General features: G+C 39.8%; 1 protein-coding gene across 18 annotated transcripts in view; it reads right to left on the reverse strand.

The window, feature by feature from the left end:
* LOC147347652 (uncharacterized) overlaps positions 1–26,442 on the reverse strand; it is a 521,220-nt gene that overhangs the window by 82,714 nt on the left and 412,064 nt on the right. Inside the window, exon 4 of one of the 18 annotated variants that reach the window (XR_015152371.1) lies at positions 8,835–8,922. The exons of the other annotated variants lie outside the window; for them this stretch is intronic. The gene's annotated coding sequence lies outside the window, so the exon portion shown is untranslated. The remainder of the gene's footprint in view (positions 1–8,834; positions 8,923–26,442) is intronic. 18 annotated transcript variants of the gene reach the window in all.

Genomic DNA, 26,442 nt, shown 5'->3' on the forward strand with positions numbered 1-26,442 from the left:
CTCATCCTTCTAATTAGAGTTGTTGGAACCCATTTTAATTCTATTAATAATAATTAACATTTATAGGAACTCAGTTTACAAAGCACTTTCTCATTATCAATTGAGTTTTTAAATCATCATAATAATCTAATGAAGTAGTGTGTTAGTTTCCTAATTCTGCCATAACAAATTACAACAAATATAATGACTTAAAAGAACACCAATTTATTATATTAACATTTTTGGAGGCCAGTAGTCCAAAACAGGTCTCACTGGGTTAAAAATCAAGGTGTTGGCAGGGCTTTATTTTTTCTGGAAACTCTAGAGAAGAAGCTATTTCCTTGCCTTTTCCAGCTTCTAGAAGTTGCCTGTGTTCCTTGGCTCATGGCCCCTTCCACCCTCAAATCCAGCAAGCAGCATACAGTCAGATCTTTCTCATGCTGCATCACTCACTTTGCCTCTGTCATCACACCTCCTGCTACTGCTGCTAAGTCGCTTCAGTCGTGTCTGACTCTGTGTGACCCCATAGACGGCAGCCCACTAGGCTCCCCCATCCCTGGGATTCTCCAGGCAAGAACACTGGAGTGGATTTCCATTTCCTTCTCCAAAGCATGAAAGTGAAAAGTGAAAGTGAAGTTGCTCTGTAGTGTCCAACTCTTCGCGACCCCGTGGACTGCAGCCCACCAGGCTCCTCCGTCCATGGGATTTTCCAGGCAAGAGTACTGGAGTGGGGTGCCATTGCCTTCTCCTATCACATCTCCTACGTCCCTACTTTTTTTACTCATAAGGATCTTTGTGATTTTATCTCCCATCACCCCAGATAATCCATGATAATCTCCCCTTAAGATTCTTAGTCCATCTGCAAAGGCCCTATGGCCATGTGAATTAGCAGACAGTTTCTAAGAACATCTTTGTGCTAAACTGGGACTATTTTAAATGATTTTATAATTAGTGTTGATGACAATAAGAATTATTTTACAGATGAGGAAAAATAAGATCAAAGGAGGCCTAGTTATTCATCACAAATCACTGTCAATATAAGCCAAAACTAAATTTAAAATGGGTATTCAGATGTTAATCTACCTGTTTCACTCCATCATGAGACATTAGTTCAAAAGTTCCCATAAGGTGCTTTGTATTAAATTTAGAATGACACGTCCAACGATTTTTTAGACCATTTTCCAAAATCTGGCTTCAGGGCTTATTGTTAATAATAGCTACCATACTTTCAAGCTCATCATTTAGGTAAGGAGGATGAACTCTAATGGTGACAGCTTTGATAAGGTACATACCCACCGATCCCCTCAGAAATGAAAAAAATAGCTGAGTTCCTACAGCAAAACAGAAATTGTTCCACACACGAAAGGGTTTGATGGTTTGAGGGAAAGTTAACTGAGGTGGTAAAAACGTGTAACTCTTGTTATACAAGAAATTAAAGAAACTGTTTTTAGAAAAGGTAAAGGATGTTTATACTATTTGAAGGAAGATTCATTAGATTATGTTCTATATGTTAGCAGCTCCATACGACAAAACTAGGACCAATTAGAAAAAATAGGAAAAACTGATTAAAGACACATTAATTTTTTTTCCTGGTGATTTTAGCTGTCCTAATTTAGAATAAACTACTTCATGACGTGTAATTTGGTAAATAAACTGCTTCATGAAGTCCAAGTAGAGGAGGGATAAGGATGGTCACAGAATCACTGTATTATATGAAAGACAAAAATGGAAAAATAGGATATACAGTGCATAAGAGGAGGGATCCATACCATACCCTTGGGTAAACTGTTTGCCTATTCTGTCCCTTAGCAAGAGAAACGGTTACATACAAAAAGTCAGGAGAAGGCTTACTACTGTGCCTGACACACAGTAAGAGCTTAATAGGTATAAAATGGATATACAACTAACATCATGGTAATAACAAATTTAGTAACGAACATCAAAATAACTGCTCTCCAATAAAAAAAAAATCCTTATCTCTCTTCCCATTGTAACTTGGATAACTAGCTTTCCTAAATCATCTGTGTGGTAATATATATGGGCACCTCAGTGCAATAAGTAAGTCATTCCACCAAAGTAAGGAATCTTCTTAGAAACAATTGGTCTTGGGGTCTTCGGTAGATTACTGTCCTCTACCATCTGCTCCTCTCTCCATTATAAAAGTATAATACATCCCCACTCATCACCACGTGACTGTGCCCTGTAAAAGTGGGCTATACTTCCTCATTCGCTTGAAAGACCTGGCCACGTGACTTGCTTTGGCCAAAGGGATAAGACAAGACATAATGTGAGCCACCTACAAGCAAAACCTTGAAGACACATCGATTGTTTCTGGAAGCCCTGTTGTCCTTTTCCTCTACCACAGTAAATTTAGAAAGAATGTATATCATGGAGCTGAAGTGCAGACAGAAAATACAGAGGATGTCCCTTTTACATGCATGTGAATACTCTGATGCTGGGAGGGATTGGGGGCAGGAGGAAAAGGGGACGGCAGAGGATGAGATGGCTGGATGGCATCACCGACTCGATGGACGTGAGTCTGAGTGAACTCCGGGAGTTGGTGATGGACAGGGAGGCCTGGCGTGCTGCGATTCATGGGGTCACAAAGAGTCGGACCCGACTGAGCGACTGAACTGAACTGAACTGAATGTGAGAATGTGAGGACACGAGCAGCAGAGCTGCAGCTGCCAAAATGTAATGAAAGCAAGAAACAAATGCTTGCTATGGCAAATTAATGGGATTTGACGGGTGTTGCTACTGAAACAAATCTGAAAAATACAGAAATGTGAACCATGATAAAGAAATTGATACCAGAAGCAAGGTGATGACTTAACAATATGAGGCACTGGCCTTGGAACCAGGTGGTAGGTGGTGAGGAAAATATTATTTGAAGCTGAGAAAAATAATGAGCCGTGTTATACAGTGATGTGACATTGTTTTAAAATGTCCTCTGTGATAGCATGGAAGTCAGCTAATATACTTACTGAACTTGTGGCTTTAGGCAAAGAGGTCGAGAAGCAAAGGTTTTGCTAGGGAGCATGGGTTGTTATTATCAGCCGTCTTTGACAAGGTTTTATGAGAAGAAAGTGGCTTAGTAGAATTGATTGAAAGCAGATAAAATCCAGGAATGAGGATATATAAAGAGAATCCAGAAACTTCAGTTTTAGCGGGCTAGAAAGATGGAGCTATTTTTTTCAACTACCACCAGTGAAAGAAAATACTGAAGTATCTGAGCAAAAAACTGTGACTAGATCTCAAGGTGAAGACCCAATCTTGAGTATCGTTGTCACCTTGGGAGTTAAACACTATTGGCAGTTTAAGATTGTCCATAGAAAACCTTTTAACTTGGAAAATAAACTGCTCAGATTACCGAGAATGCGTGTGTGTGGCTCACCCATGAAGCCAGTAAACTCAAAATAGATCTACAAAGACGGGTATCTCAAAAAGAACTGTGGGTACAGGTGTATGCACAAGGAGCTGTTTAGAAGGTAATAAAAGCCAGTCAGGATTAAGGAAGACTACGACAATTGAAAATTTAAAACAAGGTCACTGGCCTCAAATTTCTTCCATGAGATAGTAGACTGACAAATCAGCCCAGTACCCAAGGAGGAGGTTCTCCCTTCGGCTGTGGTCAAAAATAGGTGCGAGAAAAGGATGGCCATCCCAGAAGATGAAGCCAAGAGCTACAGAAAACCATAAGCTGAGAGCTCTAAGACAACAGGACCAGAGTCCATCAAGGGATTTCTTTACTGTTACTGTACCAAACTTGACTAATGACTCAGTCTATTTATTAGAAATCAGATACAGCTATAAACTGAAATTATATGTATGGAACAATCAGTTTAAACAAATATCAAAAAAGCCCTGATCTGAACAGATTTCACTTCAGTCATTCATCAGTTCAGTTCAGTTGCTCAGTCATGTCTGACTCTTTGTGACCCCATGAACAGCAGCACACCAGGCCTTCCTGTCCATCACCAACTCCCGGAGTCCACCCAAACCCATGTCCATTGAGTCGGTGATGCCATCTCATCCTCCGTCGTCCCCTTCTCCCCCTGCCCTCAATCTTTCCCAGCATCAGGTCAGCTCTTCCCATCAGGTGGACAAAGTACTGGAGTTTCAGCTCCTGCATCATTCCTTCCAATGAATACCCAGGAGTGATCTCCTTTAGAATGGACTGGTTGGATCCCCTTGCAGTCCAAGGGGCTCTCAAGAGTCTTCTCCAACACCACAGTTCAAAAGCATCAATTCTTCTGCACTCAGCTTTCTTTATAGTCCAACTCTCACATCCATACATGACCACTGGAAAGACCATAACCTTGACTAGACGGACCTTTGTTGGCAAAGTAATGTCTCTGCTTTTTAATATGCTGTCTAGGTTGGTCATAACTTTCCTTCCAAGGAGTAAGGGTCTTTTAATTTCATGGCTGCAATCACCATCTGCAGTGATTTTGGAGCTCAGAAAAATAGTCAGCCACTGTTTCCCCATTTATTTGCCATGAAGTGATGGGACCAGATGCCATGATCTTCGTTTTCTGAATGTTGAGCTTTAAGCCAACTTTTTCACTCTCCTCTTTCACTTTCATCAAGAGGCATACATACAGTCATACATACAGCCGACAATGATCAAATTAAAAGAAGGCACTCATGTTGGGCAAGAACTGCTCTAAGATTTTTTTTTTTCCATCTCTAGGAGTCAATGACTCTTATTTTGCCTTTATGCCACTTCAGCGCACAGCACAGTGCCAGACACACAGGAGCTGTTCGGTATGTTTTGCATTTAATTGAAGTTAATTAAGCTTCACCACTCAGCCTATACACATTATGGAGAGCCCCTTAAAAGGTGCTCCAAACTACCTGTCTCAGCCTCTTAACTCTAGAAGTCTCCCAGCACTCTGTTCGCAAATCCCTAAGGCAGGAATGTGAAGGAGGAAGCTGAAATGTAATAACTATGCTGCTCTCTTAATGGGTACCATGACCAAATAAGGATGTTCTCTCTCCCTCTGTCAAAACTGCAAACACAAAGAGCAATTCAGTTTTACGGAGGGAGGTCAAGTGTCCTCGTCCTTCCCACTCCCACATTTTAAGGCCATCATTTTAAAATGTTTAAGTAATTTCTATTAAACCTATCTGTGAAAATAAAAAGGGCCATCTAATTATAAACACAAATCTCTGGGACCAGAGACTTTGTATGGATTTTTCAATAACCTATGTGGGCGCTTTATAATATGTACCGACAATAGCAAAACGACAGTTGCTACAGCACAGGCTTTTAAATCAGAAATGTAAACTCAGTCAAACATTTCAACTGAGTGGCAGTTAACCATGTGGACCTGTTACAGCTTTAAGAAAAATACTCAGTAGGGAATGTTTATTTACCAGGCAGCATCCCATTTAATCTCCTAACTCTTCCGCGCATTGGGATTCAAACCCCTAGGACATCCTCCAGTAACCTGCATTCCCTATGTGTTCAGGCTCCAGGTCTTCCCTTCATCTTTCCTTGTATCCCAGACTCCCCCAAGGTGGTATATATTTGAATCAGGATAAAACTGAGGGCTTCCTTTGTGGTCCACTGGTAAAGAATCCATCTGCCAATAACGCACAACACATGGGTTTGACCCCTGGCCCAGGAAGATTCCACTTGCCATGAAGCAATGAAGACCATCCTCCACAAGAGAAACCCCCACAATGAGAAGCCCACACATTAGATGGCAGCCCCCACTCACTGCAACTAGACAAAGCCCACATGCAGCACTGAAGACCAAGTGCAGCCAAAAATTAATAAAACTGAAAGATAACTCTTAGAAATCAACCCATTCTTCATTACATACTTTTAAATGAGACATAAAGAAGGCAACTACTAAATGCAGCATTTCAGATTAATTAGTGACAGAATCAGAACTTGGAAACATGAGACTTCTGCTTGCTAGTTAATATCCATGACTGTCATTCCGCTGGGGCCCAATAATCAGCTGGTAATAAACTAACACAGTAAGTCTGATATCAGATAAATAGCCCAGGAAGCAATAGTAACAGCCCAGGAAGACTCCCTGTCTACTATTCCGAAAATCAAGAGCATTGGAAGTAATGAGTGAAGTGGTGTTTCATGTACCTGTAACCCGACCACTGTAACTTAAACCATACTTTTACTTATAGTTGGACAGTATTTGAAATATTAGCTTGTCGTCCTTGATCTTTGCCCCATTTATTAAGTTAAAGCATTTTTTAATTTGTTGCTTTTGAGAAAGAATAACCCAGCAGAAGATGAAAAAAAATAAAGGGAGTCAACTCTTGTTTTGAAAAGGCTAGTCCTCAGGGAAAAATGAAATATCTCAAGAAATAAGCAATAGTCTTGAGACTATAGTCAATAGGGAAAAACAGGCTATTTTACTTTCAAACCAGACATGTTCCTCCACAGAGAAAGAGGGGCAGTAGCAAGGATGTTTAAACTCTGTGAACTTCAGAGAAATCGCTGGCTAGATATGAGTTCTTGGAAGATGTAAGAGGAAAGATGACTTATAGCCTATTGTCCTGGGAAGGTGGTAAGACTCCAGGAAAGAAATACCTGTATTGTGTGGCTACTTAAGCAAATTAGGTCTCAAAGAGCCGCCCCCACCAGATCAGCATGGTGAAAAAGAAATAGATGGGATCCACAGAGGTCTGAAAATACTTGAGAACAGAATTAAAGAAGTCCTATTGTAGAAGAGAAAGAAGAATCAAATGTAAAAGAAGACACCTGGGTCTAGATCAGTGAGGCTAAACGCCAGCATAGAAAGAGATCATGTGGCTGCTTGGTCCATGAAAGAGCAACGGCCCTCCAAGCTCTTACCTCTTTCACATTTCAGCTTTACATCACCCCCTTAAACACAGGTGCAACCCTTAGGAAACGGGGAGCATCCCTGAACTGAGTGAATTAAGACCCAGGGATCAGAGGCTTAAAAGTAAAATTCGATTTAAATGAAGAAAAATACATTACATTTCTAGTACATCTAAGCTGGGGTACTAAGATTTATTCCCATTAGACATTTCTTGCTATTTTGTTTTCATTGACTTATAGTCTTCACATTGCCTTACTTAAAACTGTTATATTCATCCCACTGTACTCAAAATTAAAACCCTCCAGCAATTATAAAAATAAAGTTAATAAATATTAAACACAGAGAACTGGTTTTTTTATTTTTTTCATTAAGACAGATTGGTCTTGCAATAATATAAGTTTGGTAGGGGATTTTGACAAGCTGCTTTTTGCATTCATAACATTCCAGCACAAATATAACCAAGGCCCCATTTTTCTCTTGGTCTATGGAGACCATTCCTTGTCTTTTTCTATTAAGTCACAGCTTGCCATGGCACACTTTTTTTCTTGTTAAAATATTTATTTTTGTTCTCAGAAGTTGAAGATAGTCGAATATTTATGCTTTAAAATACTATGGTATACTTGAACTAACACAAAATGCCTAGAATCGAGCTTCATTTTTTCAACATTAATTCTGTCAGTGTTATGCAAAAATGAGCAACACATGTCCATCTTTGATTGGCACTACATTAAAATAGGAATGATGCCATCATAACACACACACACATATATGTGTGTGTGTGTATATGTATATGTATGTGTGTGTATATATATATATATATATATATATATATATATGGGGAAGGCAATAGCAACCCACTCCAGTACTCTTGCCTGGAAAATCCCATGGGCGGAGGAGCCTGGTAGGCTGCAGTCCTAGGAATCGGGCACGACTGAGCGACTTGACTTTCACTTTTCACTTTCATGCATTGGAGAAGGAAATGGCAGCCCTCTCCAGTGTTCTTGCCTGGAGAATCCCGGGGACAGGGGAGCCTAGTGGGCTGTGGTCTATGGGGTTGCACAGAGTCGGACACGACTGAAGTGACTTAGCATATATATATATAGCTCTCCCCAAAAGCCTGGTGATTAGAATAGTGTGCTATATGCAGTAACTCCCAAGACTCTGCACAAAGTATAGGCTATGAACCATAGGCCCCTGTCAATGTGTTGGAGGGTTACACTATTAGAGAATGCTACTGTTCTTTCCCTAGTGATACAGTTAGACACTCAAGGTCATGGACATATAGAGGATTCCATCTGCTACAAATGACAAACACCATCAGTAAACAAGTAATAAAAAGCAAAAGACTGCATACTAGTTTGAGAAAACAGAACCAACACCAATTGAAGAGTGAAGAAGCAAGAGGAAGAGGCTGACTCTGGAACTTTTCTGCCTGTTTAATATATATTAACTTTACTTGTATTTTAATTTCATTACTTAAAACTTTTTAAATTGATAGATTGAGACTTTTAAACTCAAATATATAAGCATTGCCAAAACAGTGATTCAGAGAGGTAAAAGCTGACCAGGAGTCATTTTTCTCATTTTAGAATTTTTAACTGGTTGGATCACAGACGTCTCGCTCTAATTCTCAGATCCTACGATCCTTTATTACATCCCTTCATACCATCTCACCCCATACCCCCTTTTTATCACCCTCACTGAAGAGGAGCTTCTGGCCTCTGCATGGATAATACTGGAAAAAGTTTGCTCAGGTTTTTCCTAAGATGTTATAGAAAAACTGAAACAATTGTCTGGGCCAACCCAATATATGCTGTGGAAGAGTCTTCCCTGCTACCTGGGAAGTTAAGTAGCTGCTTAAGTCCATGCAATGCATGAAAGAGGTGCTTTTTTCCAACCACAGGGTGTATGGTGTAATGGATTCCAGCTCTTAACTGAGGAAAATGACTTTGGAGACATCTGAGGTTGGCCAGGATTTTCACTTTGTGAAGAGGGAGGAGGTTAGTAGAAGAGGGAAGGGAATTCCAGGGCACTAACCTGTGCATTTAGTAGCATTAGGAACAGAGCCAAAGTTGTCGGAGAATAAACAGTGGATTCCAAAAAGGAGTCTCAGGGATCACCCAGTCTGCAGCCATCATTGTAAAGATGAGAAAACAACAATGCAGTCAGTTTACTGCTCAGACTAGAAACTTACATTCTTCCAGAGCAGAGCTTAGCTAACTATTTTTATAAAGGACCAGACAGTAAATATCTCTGTCACAATTATTCAGTTCTGTTGTCGTAGCCTGAAAGCAGCCGTAGACAATATGTAAATGAATAGCTGTGGCTGTGTTCCTAAAACATTTGCAAAAGCAAGCTAATGACCAGATCCAGCCCACTGGCCACGCTACATCAAACGCTGCCTTGTTGCTGCTGCTGCTGTTCGGGAACTGAGCCACGTCTGACTCTCTCTGAACCCACGGACTGCAGCACACCACCTTCTCTGTCCTCTACTGTCTCCCAGAGTGTACTCAAATTCATGTCCACTGAGTCGGTAATGCTGTCTAACGATCTCATTCTCTGTCGTCCCCTTCTCCTCCTGCCTTCAATCTATCCCAGCATCAGGGTCTTTTCCAATGAGTTGGCTCTTCGCATCAGGTGGCCAAAGTATTGGAGCTTCAGCTTCAGCATCAATCCTTCCAATGAACATTCACGTCTGTTCTCCTTTAGGATAGACTGCTTTGATCTCCTGCAGTCCAAGGGACTCTGAAGAGTCTTCTCCAGAACCACAGTTCGAAAGCATCAATTCTTCAGTGCTCAGCCTTCTTTATGGTCCAACTCTCACATCCGTACATGACTATGGGAAAAACCACAGCTTTGACTATATGGACCTTTGTCAGCAAAGTGATGTCTCCGCTTTTTCATATTACACCACCTTGCCTTACAGGACATTATTACACAGGATATTATTACAGGACATTACTACATCTCAGTGTTCCACTCATCATGAACTAGGGAAAGCAAAAATATACCTTACTTTCCCAGTAAAAAAGCAACCCAAAGTTGCTTTTAATGCCCCAAATGGCTTGAAATGACCTTTGAAAAAGGAAACCTTTATTAGTAGCTAGTCATCTTTGCTACCACATGCAAAGAGACTCAGTTCAGTTCAGTTCAGTCGCTCAGTCGTGTCTGACTCTTTGCGACCCCATGAATCGCAGCACGCCAGGCCTCCCTGTCTATCACCAACTCCCAGAGTTCACCCAGACTCACATCCATCCAGTCAATGATGCCATCCAGCCATCTCATCCTCTGTCGTCCCCTTCTCCTCCTTCCTTCAATCCCTCCCAGCATCAGAGTCTTTTCCAATGAGTCAACTCTTTGCATGAGGTGGCCAAAGTACTGGAGTGTCAGCCTTAGCATCATTCCTTCCAAAGAAATCCCAGGGCTGATCTCCTTTAGAATGGACTGGTTGGATCTCCTTGCAGTCCAAGGGACTCTCAAGAGTCTTCTCCAACACCACAGTTCAAAAACATCAATTCTTCGGCCATTAGCTTTCTTCACAGTCCAACTCTCACATCCATACGTGACCACCAGAAAAACCATAGCCTTGACTAGACGGACCTTTGTTGGCAAAGTAATGTCTCTGCTTTTCAATATGCTATCTAGGTTGGTCATAACTTTCCTTCCAAGGAGTAAGCATCTTTTAATTTCATGGCTGCAATCACCATCTGCAGTGATTTTGGAGCCCCCAAAAATAAAGTCTGACACTGTTTCCACTGTTTCCCCATCTATTTCCCATGAAGTGATAGGACCTGGGAATAATAAAAACACAGATAATATATGAGCCAGTCTCAGCATTCTCCCATTTCAGAACCCTGAACCACATCGTGGACATCTCAGTCAGTTCAGTTCAGTTTCTCAATGGTGTCTGATTCTTCGTGACCCATGGACTGCAAAACACCAGGCTTCCCTGTCCATCACCAACTCCCGGAGCTTGCTCAAACTCATGTCCATTGAGTTGGTGATGCCATCCAACCATCTCATTCTCTGTCATCCCCTTCTCCTGCCTTCAGTCTTTCCCAGCATCAGGGTTTTCTCCAACGAGTCAGTTCTTCACATCAGGTGGCCAAAGTATTGGAGTTTCAGCTTCGGCATCAGTCCTTCCAATGAATATTCAGGACTGATTTCCTTTAGGATTGACTGGTTCGATCTCCTTGCAGTCCAAGGGACTCTCAAAATCACTGCAGATGGTGACTGCAGCCATGAAATTAAAAGATCCTTTCTCCTTGGAAGAAAAGCTATGATGAATCTAGACACCATATTAAAAAGCAGAGACATCACTTTGCCAACAAAGGTCCATCTAGTCGTGCTTCACCTACCTGAAATTTCTGTCACTTGCAACCTCAAATCCTAAACCATCAGCTAAGTGAATTTTCACTTATCTTGGGTTCACCATTTAGGGCAGCATGATTTCTGTTTCAATTTGACTATCTTTAATGCACACTCCTCACACATCTGTTACACACTTCTCTGAGCTTAAAAAGAGATTGATATGTTCATGAAAGAACAATCAGCATTATAAACATGTAAGAGAATACCATCTCACATTTGACTAGAATGCTTAAGTGTATAATACATTTTTATTATAAAATTGTTCCTTACTACAATTGTGTGAGGTAGCCACAAAAGTTGTTATTGTCCCAATTTTATAGATGTAAAGATAGATAATGTAATGGTGTGACCCTCGAGGTCTCCCACAGCTAATAAGAATAGAACTCAAATCTTAAGAATCTTTGTCTAGTGCCTTCTTAATTATACTTCCTTCTTCTGGACTGTGAAATAAAGTACTTTTGCATATTTTCATTGTTTCCTTCCTTCCTGTCAGATGACCAGCTTCAACATTTCCTCTACTTCCACCATCTCTCCACTTTTTTTTTTTCCTTACTAACTTTCATACTAACTTTCTCACCATCAAAGTTGTATCAATAGTTTATTATTTCCTAAATGATGAGCTCTGGAAAGTCAGATCACCAAGCATATTAAAGATTATATATTAAAAGGGTCAAATCCACACTCAGTGACAACCCAAGACAATATGGGATGGTTTTACGACAAAGAATTTGTGGCAATTTGGAAATACTTCTTGACAACCTTCCTGGTTGAGGTTGTGCTGCATTAGATTAGTGTTGCTGAAACAATGACCTATGGATATTCAGAAGTCACACAAATTCCTTCCCAACATGAGTAAGTGAAGATACTCACATGAATTCCCTGAATAAAAGTGACAACACACTGAACTCCACACTTCGGAAAACACGAGCGAAGGTCTACATAGAGGTACTAATACTACACTGAGATTTATATTTCCCTTGAAAAAATGGAATGAGAAATCAGTGCTTGCAAACTGGCTTCATAAAGGGATTTTGGCACACTGCCATTATCTCTTCCAATGCTAGAGTTCAATGAATTGTTCCCAGTACTCCAGTGTGAGGACATTTCAGGCTTCCTTTCGCTAGTCATTTCTTTTCTTTGGATTGTGGAAGAAAACTGAATTTTTCACATCCATGAACACAATTTAATTTTACAATTCCTGGGTCCCAAGTGTTGAATTACCTGGTCAAATGCTTTTCATTTCTCTGTGGGCCAAAAAGAATATGTAACTTATATCTACATCTTAATTTAACTTGACTACACCTGAGGGAAAAAGTTTCCTCCATATGAATCCAGAACATTCTTCTTCCAAATTCCTGGATAATATGGTAGATAGCTGCTAGATATATTTTTTCATGTGGTCCTTCAGTTATTTTCCTCCTGTTCCCCTTCTTCATCTTAATCAGAGCTAAAATTAATCAACTCTTACTTTGCTCCAGGTTTTTCCCCAAGCATTTTCTTATGTTGAGGTGTTACCATCAATCTAATTTTCAAACTCCATTCACATTTTACCAACTGTCAAAACCATGGGTCCATTTCAGAATCACACGCTGCAATGGGTTATCATGTCTTTCTAGATGCCTTCAGACTGGAATAGTTCTTCAGTCTTTCATACCTTTGATGTTTTTGAAAATCATCATCAATTATTTTGTAGACTGTGCCTCCATAAGGGGCACAGTCTCACGTGTAAATGATGTGTATGCATCTATGGGAAGAACACCACAATGCTTCTCTCTGCATTCTATCAGGCAACAATTTCGATTTATGTCATCGATAATGATATTCAGTTTGATCACTTGGTTAAAGTGGCGTCTGCGAAGTTTTCCTACTGAAAGGTTACTCATTTTCCCCTTTGTCTTCAGTAAGCATCCTGTGGGGAGGCATTTATTGGAAAGTATCTAAATGTCTCATCAAATTTTCATCTTATTCAATTATCATCTTTACTGAGATCACTACGGATTTATGGCTTTATATTTAATAGGTTGTAATACATTTTGTCATTTATCTTCAGGCTCTGATTATTCCCAATTTGGCCTATGTGAGCCTCTTTAAGGTGACTTCTAGGCCCTTATGACATACTCCCATTATTCTCTGAATAATTTCATACCTTCTAGGACTAAATACTCCAGGCTTATATTGCACCTCCTCTACTCAAACCCAGAAATTAGCCATTTTTCAAAGGAGTTCTCTTCTCTATTAGTGAACTCTGGTCATTAGAAGCCAAGATATAGGTGCTAAGAATGCTCATTGCTACTGCAGTGTCTCGTTTCCAGCCCCGTTCAGTGGATAGAGGTAGGGACATATACATAGATCTATGCACATTTACATCTCCATTATTACTGTATCTATCTATATTGAATTTAAACAATCATGACTTCACACCAATACCTTCAATTCCAGTATGTTCTTTTTCACATTTTAACTTTTCTGACAGTGAGAAACCACTTCCATTACTCTCAGTCAGTTCAGTTCAGTCACTCAGTCATGTCTGACTCTGTGACCCCATGGACTGCACCACGCCAGGCTTCCCTGTCCATCACCAATTCCCAGAGCTTGCTTAAACTCTTGTCCATTGAGTCAGTGATGCCATCCAACCATCTCATCCTCTGTCGTCCCCTTCTCCTCCTGCCTTCAATCTTTCCCAGCATCAGGGTCTTTTCAAATGAGTCAGGTCTTTGCATCAGACGGCCAAAGTACTGGAGCTTCAGCTTCAGCATCAGCCCTTCCAATGAATATTCAGGACTAATTTCCTTTAGGATTGACTAGTTCAATCTCCTTGCAGTCCAAGGGACTCTCAAGAGTCTTCTCCAACACCACCATTCAAAAGCATCAATTTTTCGGCACTCAGCTTTCTTTATGGTCCAACTCTCACATCCACACCTAACTACTGGAAAAACCATAGCTTTGACTAGATGGACTTTTGTCGGCCAAGTAGTATCTCTGCTTTTTAATATGCTGTCAAGGTTTGTCATAGCTTTTCATCCAAGAAGCAGCATCTTTTAATTTCATGGCTGCAGTCACCATCTGCAGTAATTTTGGAGCCCAAGAAAATAAAGTCAGCCACTGTTTCCATTGTTTCCCCATTTATGTGCAATGAAGTGATGGGACCAGATGCCATATATATTGATTACCCTCAATATATCTGACTATTTGATCAGCCCATCATGTATGACCAGCCTCTCATCCTCACCTCTCTCCCCTTCCCCATGCAGATACCCTCTTCACTCCACTCGGATCTCACACCCTGTGCCAGAACATTTTCTGCTTGGATGCTCTCCTACCTTGCATGGGTTTTGAAACCCCAGGTGACTGCCCCTCCACAGACATACCTTCTCACTCCCTTTATATATATACACACAGTGCAAATCTCAGGATATGACATTTTGACTAAGGGTCTTTGCAAATGTAACTTAGGTAAAGATTTCAAGATGAGGTCACTCTGGATGAGGGAGGGCCTTAAGCCCCAAAACAAGCATCTTTATAAGAGACAGAAAAAGAAATTACAGAGACACACACAGGAGAGAGGGCCACATGAAGACAGAGGCAGAGGTTGGAGGGATGGATCTACAAGCCAAGGCATGTCAGGGGTATGCTGAGAGCCAGCAGAAGCAAGGAAAGGTATCTGGCACAGTTTCTCACTCAGTGCCTCCAGAGAGAAACCACCCTGCTGATACCTTGATTTTGACCTTCCCGTCCTCCAGAACTGTAAAAGAATGCATTTCTGATGTATTAAGCCACCAAGTTTACGGCAATTTGTAACAGCAGCCATGGTTAAACTAATACAGACGTTGGTACCAAGAGTTAGGACTTGGATGTAGCCATTTGGGGTCTACGTTTCAACCCACTACACACGTGCTTAACTTCCTCCCCCTGCTTGGTCTCTAAAACTGAGTAACAGGCTCTCTCTGAACATGAGCATCCTCATCACCCTGACCAGGATCCAACATCCCTGCCAGGCTTCCCTCCTGTCTATGCCTACTCACCCCCTTAGGTCTGAATCCTGCTCTAATGGTGCCCCTTCCTCTGTGCTGCAGACACCTATCTTGCTCTGCCCCACAACACGGCCTTAGGGACAGATTTCAGAGATAGAGGAAGAGAAGAAAACTTCACTAACATCTCTCTTTAATGTAAATGGATTTGGGGGATGAAAAGTGAGTACTGCTTACCTTTGTGCCCTTCCTTAGAAGACAAAGTACAGCACTTGCAAAAATAAAGTCAAAGGCATCAAAATGATGCCCATTTCCTGATGTGAGGAAAATACACATAATGTTCTTGGCAGAGACAGATAGAAATTCTTTTATAAAACAGTTATCTTATTTTCAACATAATCATTCTTCATTTGATCTAAGTAAATATGACATTTTAAAACAATAAATGCACTCATAAGTCCCATGTACTGAATTGAGTACACTTTTCACAGATAAATTACTTCATCAAGATTATAAAAAAGTATTTAATGTCTTGAAAAAAAAAAAGATTAAAAAAAAAAAAAAAGACAAAGTGGCTGAAGATGTTTTCTCTCCTTTAAGCTTCTGGGTTGTTTTTTTTTTTTTGGCAACTTCAACAGAAAGTCCAAGATACAGTGGTGATATACGAACAGGATAAAACACAAGGTCGTTATAAAACCATAAATAAAGCATGGCCATCACAGGAGATCGCAGGTTTATGTTTAGAATCTCAAACAATGAAGTCCTTAATCACAACACCCTTACAAGTTCAGGTTACTAACAGGCCATTCTGAAAGCCCAGAAACAAGGAAGAAAATGGAAAATGGACCTTGTTTCCTTCTCATTGTTTCCAACAGAACATTTTAGGAAAGCTTTGAGTTTTAGCTGAAACACAGAGAGAAGAAGAAAAAAACTTTGAAACTATTTCCTGAAGTTTATTTTTAAAAAGTTGTATCTGTTCTTCTTTACATCTGCTGTGATTGGCATTCCTGCAGATAAGTCGGCATCCGCGCAGGAGGAGAGCAAGGTGTATTGGTCCCCCTTGTTATGTAGCACTGAACTACATCGGAGATTTTATTGCACATTTGCTGCCTCCAATTTCCCCAGATTGTTTAACGATTCTCTGCTTCTGCAACATAAAAGACAGGCCAGAAACCTGAGGCCGCATTTTGCAGCTTCAGATCGAACATGACATCACACACTGACAGCGTTTGACGATTTGGCTTGTTCTCTGAAAGCGATCAGACTGCACAGTGACCAGGGTGCAGAGAAAAAAGAAGAGTCTTTTGTGAAGCCAAATCTGTAAAAATGTAATTCCCATTATTCACTGGCAAGTTGTAATTACAATTAGTGATGATTAATATTAATGAAAATGATTTGTAAGGATGCAAGAGGGATATAATTCGTTGGGGAATAACTCAATAACATACACTCTGTTCCATTATGTTACAGAGAAAAGACCTGGGATGTGAAATCACGCCTCGCCAGCCTACTTGGACTTACCAGCTTGGCACTTCTTGCCAGTTCTGTAGTGCTAAAGAAAATGTAAGACTGCAATTGTCAATATAATCATTTCTCAAGTGGATCTATTCAACTCTCATCAGAAAGAAAAGACAAAATGAGAGAAGAACATTTTTCTGTGTTTGAAGTGCATTTAATACCTTGGGAGACATAATGATACTGAGGCCTTAAAATCTATAATGTTGCCTGCAGTGTTTGACAATATGAACGTTAGCCTGTAGAACAAATTACAGTTAAAAGCCTGCATATTTGGTTGTCCTGAAACCAGAAGCTCCTCTTTACAAGCAATTTCAAGATGGTAAAAATCAATACTCATGATGAGGACTGGTTGCAAGGTCCTGCTACATTCACAAACAAAAGTTACATTTTGCCAGGCAATTTTATTGTTTACCTCTCATGCTCTAGAGTTTTGAAAACTGGCACTATTATAAAGTGTAAGTATTATAAACAGAGTCCACCATATTATAGTACACATTATTTTAAATTTTACCTTAACGTATCACATAACATACATTGCTGCTAAGTCACTTCAGTCATGTCCGACTCTGTGTGACCACACAGACGGCAGCCCACCAGGCTCCCCCGTCCCTGGGATTCTCCAGGCAAGAACACTGGAGTGGGTTGCCATTTCCTTCTCCAATGCACGAAAGTGAAAAGTGAAAGTGAAGTCGCTCAGTCGTGTCCGACTCTTAGCGACCCCATGGACTGCAGCCTACCAGGCTCCTCCATCCATGGGATTTTCCAGGCAAAGTACTGGAGTGGGGTGCCATTGCCTTCTCCGTAACATACATTATAGAGGTATAAATATTATGCCTGTTTCATAATATTTTATAACATGGATTACTGAAACATAAAATTCAGTTTATATATTTAATATTTACTCGTTCTTTCAAACTTCCTTTTTTTTGTTTTTGATGATAAACATCTAATTCAACCTTCTCATCTTTAGTCTCATATTTTCAACAAACTGATAACCACCTTTTTAAGAGGTACCAGTATTTCTTCAGGTGAAACCAGTATACTTTGTATGTACTATATACATTATTTATCATTAATTTTAACAATTTAAATTACAGTAGCTGTATACTCTCTGGCAGTGACAGATTTTCTTTTCTTTGGCTCCAAAATCACTGTGGACAGTGACTGCAGCATGAAATTAAAAGCCGCCTGCTCCTTGGAAGGAACGCTGTAACAAACCTAGAAAGCGTATTAAAAAGCAGAGACATTACTTTGCCAACAAAGGCCCGTATAGTCAAAGCTATGGTGTTTCCAGTAATCAAGTACAGATGTGAAAGTTGGACCATGAGAAGGCTGAGTGTCGAAGAACTGATGCTTTCAAACTGTGGTGCTGGAGAAGACCCTTGAGAGTCCCTTGGACTGTTAAGGAAATCAAACCAGTAAATCCTAAAGGAAATCAACCCTGAATAGTCATTGGAAGGACTGATGCTGAAGCTGAAGTTCCAATACTTTGGCCAACTGATGTGAAGAGTCATTAGAAAAAAGACCCTGATGCCAGGAAAGACAGAGAGCAAAAGAAGAAGGGGACGGGAGAGGATGAGATGGTTAGACAGCATCACCAACTCAATGGACCTGAATTTCAACAAACTCCTGGAGATAGCGGAGGACAGAAGAGCCTGGGATGCTACAGTCCCTGGGGTCCCAAAGACTCAGATACAATTTAGCAACTGAAAAATAACATACTCTCTGGCTACTGAAAATCATCCAGTCATTCTCTTGATGCTTCATGTATTTCAGAGCTGTTCTAATATGATAACTACTAGCTACATGCACGGAGAAGGCAATGGCACCCCACTCCAGTACTCTTGCCTGGAAAATCCCATGGATGGAGGAGCCTGGAAGGCTGCAGTCCATGGGGTCGCTGAGGGTCGGATACCACTGAGCGACTTCACTTTCACTTTTCACTTTTATGCATTGGAGAAGGAAATGGCAACCCACTCCAGTGTTCTTGCCTGGAGAATCCCAGGGACGGGGGAGCCTAGTGGGCTGCCATCTATGGGGTCACACAGAGTTAGACATGACTGAAGTGACTTAGCAGCAGCAGCTACATGCAGCTATGTAAATTTAAGTTAAATACAAAGCTATTTCATTAGATCCACTAGCCACATTTCAAGTGCTTAAAGCCACATGTGGCTGGCAACTACTGCATTGGAGAGTGGGGAGATATTTCCATCATTGCAGAAAATTGTACTGGACAGTGATGCTCTAGAAAACACTTAATTTTCAGACCTCCTTGAAGAAAAATTCAACTCCATTTTATTCAGACTGATACTCTATGCTGAAAGCTACCTGCTCAATTTTCTGAGTTTGTGTAGGATTAGTATCATTTATTTCTTATATCTTAAATAGAATTTACCAGTAAAGGCATTAAGGCCTCTAATATTCTTTGTTGGGAAGTTTTAATTTATGAATTAAACTTCTTTTATTGACTTAGGTCTATAATTTCTTATATCTTTTTCGGTCTTATATCTTACTTCTGTCTTCCAACTAATTTATTTCATCCTGGTTATCAAATATATTGACTTTTATATCTATAGGCTCTGTACTGAGATGTCTCTTTCATTCCTAATATCTGCAATTTGCTTCTTTTATATCTTATTCATTAATCTAGGTAGGTACAGGTTAATCAGTTTTATTTACCCACAAAAAGAGCCAACTATTGTTTTCATTAATTTTATCCATTTTTTTTCACTTTATTTCATTGATTAAAATTTTTCTTTTTAATTTCCCTTTTCCCCCTTGCTACCAGAGGTTTAATTTGCTCTCTATTCTCTACCATTTTATAGTGGGAACATAAATCATTGATTTTTAGAACTTACTTCTTTTCCAATTAAGTGAAAATACTTTTTCCCCCTTTACTTGCACAAATTTGACAGCAAATGTGTTTTTCACTCACATTGAGCAATTCTCCAACTCTCAAAACACCAACTCAGTGTTCACAAATTCAATTATGACACTACCTGGAGTCAGCACAGACCCCAAAGGTTAATGACTCAGTTCCACTAGGCTGCCACCCCTCACTTCAGACACAAATCAATTCCCAGGATATGACCTGTACTTAAATACTTTTGACCAACCAACTAAAAACTGGGGGTTCCCACAAACTCTTCCTCAAGTTCAATAATTTGCCAGACTGGCTCACAGAACTCAGGAAAGGACTTAACGTACTGTTACTAGTTTATTAAAAAGGCTACAACTTAGGAACAGCCAAATGAAAAGATCTGTAGGATAAGATATGGGGATGGAATGGGTGCACGGAGTTTCCACACCCTTGGGGTGTGCAACCCTCTTGGAACATTGATGTGCTCACCAACCTGGATGATTTCCAAACCACATCATTCAGGGTCTTTATGGAGGTTTCATAATTTGCCAGGATTGAAGAAACCACTGGCTGCTGGTAATTAAGTTAATCTCTAGCTACTGGCCCCGCTCTGAAGATCTGTGAGTGGGGAGTTCCAACTCTCTAGTCACTTGGTTGGTTCCTCCAGCAATCAGCCACCTCCTGGGGCTATCTAGAGACCTTGGCCAATAGTCATCTCATTGGCATACAAAGAAACATTTCATTACTCCAAAGATGCCCTGGATCTTAGATGCTCTTTTGTTAGGAACTGGGGACTAACACTGAATATTATAACAAAAAAGGCTTCTATTACCCTACATTTCAGGAAATTACAAGGAGCTATATGCCAGGAACTAGAGGCAGAAATGGAGAAGGCAATGGCACCCCACTCCAGTACTCTTGCCTGGAAAATCCCATGGACGGAGGAGCCTGGTAGGCTGCAGACCATGGGGTGGCAAAGAGTCCGACATGACTGAGCGACTTCCCTTTCACTTTTCCCTTTCATGCACTGGAGAAGGAAATGGCAACCCACTCCAGTGTTCTTGCCTGGAGAATCCCAGGGATGGAGGAGCCTGGTGGGCCCCCATCTACGGGGTCGCACAGAGTCGGACACGACTGAAGCGACTTAGCAGCAGCAGCAGCAGCAGAGGCAGAAAACCAATAAATTCTGTAGATATACATCAAAATATAAACAAACATGTATAAATACTATATAGACACACACACCATTGACAATCCTTAACAACATGGGTTTGAATTGCATGTATCCACTTATACACAAATTTTTTTTTCCCAATAAATATGTACTCCAGCACTACATAATCACAAGTTGGTTGAATCTGAAGATGCAGAACTGCAGATACAGAGGGCTAACTGTTATACTCAAGACTCTCCACTAGGAGGAGGGTTGGTGCTCCAACCCTGAGTTGTTCAAGGGTCAACTATGTATAAATATATCCAGATTTATGGCCCAGTATATCATTTTGGCAGAGAAGGAAATGACACCCCACTCCAGTACTTTTGCCTGGAAAATCCCATGGACGGAGGAGCCTGGTAGGCTGCAGTCCATGGGGTCGCGAAGAGTCGGGACACGACTGAGAGACTTCACTTTCACTTTTCACTTTCATGCATTGAAGAAAATGGCAACCCACTCCAGTGTTCTTGCCTGGAGAATCCCAGGGACGGGGGAGCCTGGTGGGCCCCCGTCTATGGGGTCGCACAGAGTTGGACACAACTGAAGCGACTTAGCAGCAGCAGCATATCATTTTGGAGAACATATTACACACATTTGAGTAGATATACAATCGATAATTATTGGGCATTATACTCTATAATAATCATCTATGTCAAAGCTGTTGCTATGTGGATTAGCTCTTCTTTTTTTGCTAATACTTTGTACACCGGTAATATCACTTGCTAAAACAATGGTGTTAAAATCTCCAGCTTGGTGGAATTATATATTTATCCCTTTAACACAAATTAATTTTATATTAACAGAATTAAAAGAAGAAATATATCTTGAAGCTCTCTTATTAAATGCATATGTATTTATTATTGTTACATATTCTTGCTAAAATGACCTATATACCATAAGGAAATGTTTCTACCTCTGGCAATATTTTGTTCTTGAAAGTTATCTGTCTTGAGCCTTTTTCCTCTTTCCTGTTTGTCAGATACCTTTTCCATCTATTTACTTCAACCTAACTATCCTGATATTTGAACTAAGCGCATCTTTTGCATATATTTCTGGTATTTCAAGTACACGACTATGTAAACAGCATATAATTTCATCTGGCTTCTCATTTAATCTATTTTGCTAATTTCCTCATTTTAATTAGAATATTGATCCCAATAATACTTAATTTTTTATATGGTTGGGTTTACTCTTAATCCTATTTTAAAATTTTATCTTACCTTTTCTTTTTTGGATTACTTGAGTATTTTTTTTGGAAGTCTATTGTACTTTTTGTAGGCATACACATAAATTTGAAGCATCAAGAGAATTGTGTGTGTGTGTATGTGTGTGTTTTCCAACCACAAGTGACTTTGGTCTCCAGGGACATTTGATTATCTGTGCATCTTTGGTTACCACAACTGAGGTGGAAGGGGTGCTACTGGTAGGTAGAGTCCAGGGATGCTGCTCAATACTCTACAACACATGGGACAGCTCCCCACAACAAATACTTATTTGGCCAAAAATGTCAATACTACCAAAGTTAAGAAATTGTGCTCTAGGGATAAATCCTTAAATTTCCAGTCATCTTATAGTTAGTTAACACTGTACTATTTAACAAAAGAGAAACTTTGTACTATTTTACAAAATAAAAACCTTGCAACTGTATAGAACCTCCTTTTACCATCAACCCTCCTTTTCCTTTATTCTGTAGTTGTTACATATATTTACATAGGTTATAAACAATAAATACAATTTATAATTTCCTTTAAACAACAAACGAATTATTTTTAAAAAGTGAAACATAATCATTTTTTAATTTACAAGGTTATTTATCATTTTTAATGTTTTTCATTCCTTTACTAAGATCAAATTTTCCTCCTGGTATTAATTCCCTTCAGACTGAAAAATTTTTATTTACTAATTTATTTATTTTTGCACTGTTAGTTTGTGGAGAAGCAACACTGGTACCTCTCTTTTATCTAAAAAAATATTTTTATTTTGCCCTAATTGTTAAAGATTATTGTTGGTGGATATAGAATTCTAGGTTGACAGTTTTTGTTTTTTTCCCTTCAGCAATGTAAACATGCTGTTCTGCAGTCTTCTGGCTCCAATGTCTCTAAACCCAGCTTCTACCATCAAATTTGGGAAAATACTGACTGTGATTTCTTTAAATACTTTCTTCTACTCCATTGTTTTTCTCGTCTATTTCTGGAGCTTCAAATACACATAAATTAAACTATTCAATATTATCTAACAGATCTCTGAAGTTCTATTCATTTTTATGTCAATCTGTTGTCTCTGAAAGTGAAAGAAAGTGAAAGTGAAGTCACTCAGTCGTGTCCGACTCTTTGCGACCCCATGGACTGTGACCTATGAGGCTCCTCCCTCCATGGGATTTTCCAGGCAAGAGTGCTGAGTGGATTGCCATTTCCTTCTCCAGGGGATCTTCCTGACCCAGGAATTGAACCCGGGTCTCCTGCATTGCAGGCAGACGCTTTACCGGCTGAGCCACCAGGGAAGTCATTGTCTCTGACCTTTATATTAAATAGTTACTGTTAATCTACCTTGACATTCCCTTAGTTTTTCCTCTGTCAACTCTATTTGACTATTAGCCCATCAGGAGTATCTTTTTTTTTTTTTTTTTCAGATATTGTATTTTTCAATTCTAGAATTTCCATTAATTCTTTATCCTTTTTATTTTTCTGCAGAGATTTTCTATTTATATACTCACTTTGAATATACTCTATTTACTTCATACTAGATGGTCATCATGGCTGTTTTAAATATTGTCCGTTACTTCCAACGTCTGTGCCTTGGTCTTTAGTTACTGATCTTTTCCAGTGACACTACTACATCACTGTCCTTGTTATTTGTATGTTATGTAATTTGGGGTGTATCCTTGACATTATAAATGCTAAGATGTAGACTCTGGATTTTGTTGTTTTTCTCCTATGAGTGTTATTTGTTTTGTTTTAGTATACCAGTCTTTTGCCTCAACTTGGAAAAGCAAATGTTTACTTTTAGATGAAAACTATGCCCTGATTCAAATATTGTATCTTTAGCTGAAATGTTTTGAATCTGTTCCGTATATGTGTGAATCAGGTATGCCAGCTGTGTGGAAAGACAGAATGTGGGAGTCTGGCTTATAGCTCTTTCACTTCTAAGATTTCCCTTATGTCTTCTGGCTGTGGTTTCCCCAGATTAGTTTCCTGGTTCTCTGCTGAAGAGGACTATAGATTTCTTCACCAGCACCCTATACACCTGCATGCTGTGTCTAAAGTTTAAAAGTCATGAAAACAGCCAATGGCTCCATTCGATGCACTTCCTTCACTATGATCTCTATATTAGCCTTCCCTTTCTATATTGGACTTCCCTGGTGGCTCAGATAGTAAAGCGTTTGCCTACAATGTGGGAGACCCAGGTTCAAACCCTGGGTCGGGAAGATCTCCTGGAGAAGGAAATGGCAACCCACTCCAGTATTCTTGCCTGGAAAATCCCATGGATGGAGGAGCCTGGTAGGGTACAGTCCAGGGAGTCAGAGTCAGACACAACTGAGCGACTTCACTTCTTCTTCTTCTTTACTTTACTCTAGTGCCCTCAAGCGGCTGCTTTTTGTTTTATATCCAGAGCTTATAGCTTTGGATATAACTGGTAGCGATATCAATTAGTATAGGACCATTCTTTGTTATTATATAAAGCAAAAGCCTCCTTTCCTTTTCCTTTGATGCTTATTTTCAGCTTCACGAGGCCCTGACCTTGAGAGTTACTATTAGTTTGTCCAAGAAAGCATTTCTTCCTTTTAGTCAACAAACAAGATGTCCCTTCAGTGTTTTCAAAGAGTATTTGGTTCTTCCCAGTTATTTCCACACTTGTTTGTATATGAGCAAATAACTTTCCCAGAGGACTGAGGGATCTGGGTAGGTCTTGCTGCATTTTGTTCTCCCATTTAAGACTCAAGAGGATTTAGAAAATTAAAATATTTTGTGCTTTAGTGAAATAATTTTTTAAAAAAATAACAGTAGCTTCAAGGAAGTATATTTCTTTGGTAACATGGAAACAATGTGTGCTTAGTCATTCAGTTGTGTCTGACTCTTTGCAACCCCATGGACTGTAGCCCACTGGGCTCCTCTGTTTATGGGGTTTTCCAGGCAAGAATATGAGATTATGTAGCTATTCCCTTCTCCAGGGGCTCTTCCAGACCCAGGGATCGAACCCGGGTCTCCTGCATTGCAGGTGGATTTTTTGCCATCTGAGCCAGACCGTAAAACAAGAGATGTGGGCCCCAAGCCTAGCACCATCAAATGACTTACATGTCTATTCCTCTGTTTCCTGATCACTAGAAATGTCTCAGTTCAGCTGAGTCACTCAGTCGTGCCCAAACTCCTTGCAACCCCATGGATTGCAGCATACCAGGCTTCCCTGTCCATCAACAACTTCGGGAGCTTGCTCAAACTCATGTCCATCGAGTTGGTGATGCAATCCAACCATCTCATCTTCTGTCATCCCTTTCTCCTCCTGCCTTCAATCTTTCCCAGCATCACAGTCTTTTCCAGGAAGTCAGTTCTTCGCATCAGGTGGCCAAAGTATTGGAGTTTCAGCTTCATCATCAGTCCTTCCAATGAATATCCAGGACTGATTTCCTTTAGGATGGACTGGTTGGATCTCCTTGCAGTCCAAGGGACTCTCAAGAGTCTTCTCCAACACCACAGTTCAAAAGCATCAATTCTTCAGCACTCAGCTTGTCTAGTTCATCTCTGTAAGACTGCAGTGAACTTTTAATCGCATAGGAAAAAACCTCTACTATGTGCTAAATCAAAGTATCACAATGTTAAATGAACAGTCATTCTTTCCCAGTTTAAACCAACACTGAAATATACTGAACATTAACATAATCAGTGTTCTGTGCTTTCACTCTCAAAACTTAAATTCAATACTATTTTCAAAATGCTTGTTTATGATGATGGTGGTTATCCCACAAGTTTACAGTTGTTATTGCTCAAATGTTTTGTTATTATTGGCAAACTTGTAATAACCCTTTTATGATCCTTTAGGGTATCTATTCCATCTATTCTATTCCAACTTCTATAATTTCCCTATTATCAGGAATCCTATGGGTAATTAAGTCTTTTTTGGCACTGCAAGAACCTCAGGCTAAATCTACTTGAAGCCAACAAGCTGCGTTATAAAAGAAGCACCCTTTAAAAGTCAAGACATCTGGTACTGTGGAGATTAAAATCAATTGATTTCAATCAGTTGATTATGAATTGGTAGCTACTCACATTCATCTCTGCACTTAAGAACATTCTAAGTTAATCAGTACTAAAATACAAATGTAGAATCACGGCTAACAAATTTGAAAAAGAAGTCATGACCTCAACTGTGAGAAGCTTGCTCCTCTCAAGGATTTCATAGTCATCTATCCTTCCCAAGCTCCCAAGTGCATATCCAGTGTCCTTCTTAAGGTCTGGTAGTCAAAAGAATTCAAAGACCAAAAGAAAGATTTTCCACATGAAAATTAAGAAAGCCATAGCATAGTCTAGTGCTGTCCAGTAGAAACAGAATGAGAGACACACATTCATTTCAAAGCTTCTAGAAGCCACATTTTAAAAAGTAAAATAAAAAGAAATTTTAATAACCTATTTTTACCCCATCTGTGCAAAATATTTTAATATAAAATCCACATTAAAATTAATTAAATGCATATTTTATATTCCTCTTATTGTGCTAATCCTT

This window comes from Bos grunniens, chromosome 23 (genome assembly GCF_055505025.1).
Source record: "Bos grunniens cultivar Pamir isolate PY7600 chromosome 23, Bosgru_T2T1.0, whole genome shotgun sequence".
Taxonomy (NCBI): Eukaryota; Metazoa; Chordata; class Mammalia; order Artiodactyla; family Bovidae; genus Bos; species Bos grunniens.